The sequence below is a fragment of the Poecilia reticulata genome, unplaced genomic scaffold (assembly GCF_904066995.2).
Source record: "Poecilia reticulata unplaced genomic scaffold, P_reticulata-male-v2 Scaffold_181, whole genome shotgun sequence".
Taxonomy (NCBI): Eukaryota; Metazoa; Chordata; class Actinopteri; order Cyprinodontiformes; family Poeciliidae; genus Poecilia; species Poecilia reticulata.
This window is the reverse complement of record NW_027675279.1, coordinates 1-2,500: the sequence shown is the minus strand read 5'-3', so window position 1 is coordinate 2,500 and position 2,500 is coordinate 1.

Below are 2,500 nucleotides of genomic sequence, written 5' to 3'. Positions count from 1 at the left end.
AAAGACGGCTGGGACAGACGGGACGTCTCGGTCTCGCTACCGATGGGACGACCGCGGGCTGGAGCGGGTGGGCCAGGCCCACGACTGTCAGTGCCCGGGTCTGGAGGCGAACCTGCAAGGTTGGAGGAACCCTTCGCCGAAGCGCCAGTGCTTGAGAGCACCAGGGCCGGCGGGAGCCCTTCATGGCAGGCCACGTGTGCTGTTCGGTCGGTTGTGTGTGTGTAAGTGTGCATGGGAGACATCCACTGGAGCTCCAGGACCTCCAGCGGGACCCCGGGCGGACCGGAGTCCGCTCAGAGCACACCGCCTTCGGCCTGGGCCCAGGGTGTCCTTGCCGCTCTGTCCTGCCTTCCACAGAGCTCCGGGGCGAGCCAGAGAACCTCCAGGCCCGTCGGAAGGACCCAGCAGACTCACCGGCCAAATCTGAGACATGTCGGCCAAAGCCCCGGTTCTCCAGAGAAAAGGCAGACTTTTTTTTTTAAAACCGCTCAAAATGCACTAAAATGGGGGAAAAGAGGGCTGAAACCTGCTTAGATAGGCTCGCCAGACATCCAGGTTTCCTAAAATATAATTTTCTAAGACCTCACTTTGCCGTTTTTCTTCTAAGTCCCTCTTTTCCAACTCTCTCCTGATATCGTTCCGGCGGTGTTTTGACGGGTAAGGTGACGCAATACCCTCGACCGAGTTTCATGGGCGAAAGTGAAAGTAAAAAAGACCGGACATTTTAGTGTGCACCGGACCTTCCGGTGCTAATATCTCGGTGGTTCTTTGCGGTAGAAGGAAACGGATGGCACGGGGCTGTTCCCCGGACTCCGGACTATCGGGCCATGGTGCGTTTTTACCGAAAAAGTGCATTTTTTTCCGCGAAAGCGGACCGAATGGACCCGCTTTGGCGAAATCACTTAAAATTCGTTAAAAATCGTAGGAAGGTCCTGGAGCAAATCGGACACCACCAGCGCACTCCTGGGACTCGCCCGGTTCCATCGGGGTATGACATGCCTGGGTCCCGTCCGTTTGGACCGCTTTTTCGGGGACGGAATGGACCGCTTTGGCGAAAATCACTTAAAAATTCGTTAAAAATCGTAGGAAGGTCCTGGAGCAAATCGGACACCACCAGCGCACTCCTGGGACTCGCCCGGTTCCATCGGGTATTACATGCCCGGATCCGAACAAGCGTTCGGGGTCTGGGTCGTGTTTCGGGACCCTGGTAAGGCACATGACAGTGGCGCTGAGGATGATGATGTTGCAGCAGCCGATGAAGATACTCACGTCGGGCGGGGCTGAGCGGGGGATGAGCGAGGGCTGAGACCCTCGACAGAGAACCGGGCCTAGGGAACCGGGACTTTGGTCCAGGCCTCCGGGAGTGACATCACCCGAACCGGGGGCATCCCAGGAGCACGATGGTGCCAGTCCCGGTTCGTTTGGACCGCGGGAAAGGGTACTTTTGACCCGACTTCCGGTAGACGGTTAAACACCCATAGACGACCGCAGGAAGGTCCTGGAGCGAAACGGAGGCCACCCTAGTAATCCCCGGAGCGGCCCGGATCCAACGGTGTACGGCATGAGCGGGTTCCGGGCCTTCCGGACCGCCTCCTCGCGCCCCCCCCGGGCCCGCTTGGCGCAAATCGCTTAAAATTCGTTAAAAATCGGGGGAACGTCCTAGGCGAAATCGGAGACCACCGGGGCACTCCTGGGACTCGCCCGGTTCTTCCAGTATATAGTTTGCCTAGTTCCGTACGAATTTGAAATCCGGGCCTGGAGCAACAGAGACATACAGGCCTGCAGAACCAGGCTGGGACATCCAGGCACAGACATCCAGGCCTGCAGAACCAGGCTGGGACATCCAGGCCTGCAGAACCAGGCACAGACATCCAGGCAGAGACATCCAGGCCTGGACATCCAGGCAAGACATCCAGGCCTGGACATCCCGGCACGGACGTCCAGGCAGAGACATCCAGGCCTGGACATCCAGGCACAGACATCCAGGCCTGGATGTCTCTGCCTGGATGTCTGTGCCTGGATGTCCAGGCCTGGATGTCTGTGCCTGGATGTCCAGGCCTGGATGTCTCTGCCTGGATGTCTGTGCCTGGATGTCCAGGCCTGGATGTCTCTGCCTGGATGTCCAGGCCTGGATGTCCAGGCCTGGATGTCTGTGCCTGGATGTCCAGGCCTGGATGTCTCTGCCTGGATGTCCAGGCCTGGATGTCCAGGCCTGGATGTCTCTGCCTGGATGTCTGTGCCTGGATGTCCAGGCCTGGACATCCAGGCACAGACATCCAGGCAGAGACATCCAGGCCTGGACATCCAGGCACAGACATCAGGCTGGACATCCAGGCACAGACATCCAGAGACATCCAGGCCTGGAATCACCTTGAGGACACCAGATTGGCTCGGGGTCAGACACAGTCTTGGAACCCCCCACCCCCGATAGAACCAGGCTCTCCACGAGTATGTGAACCCACACTTAAGCACCCTCCTCGACTAAACCAAGCAGTACGCA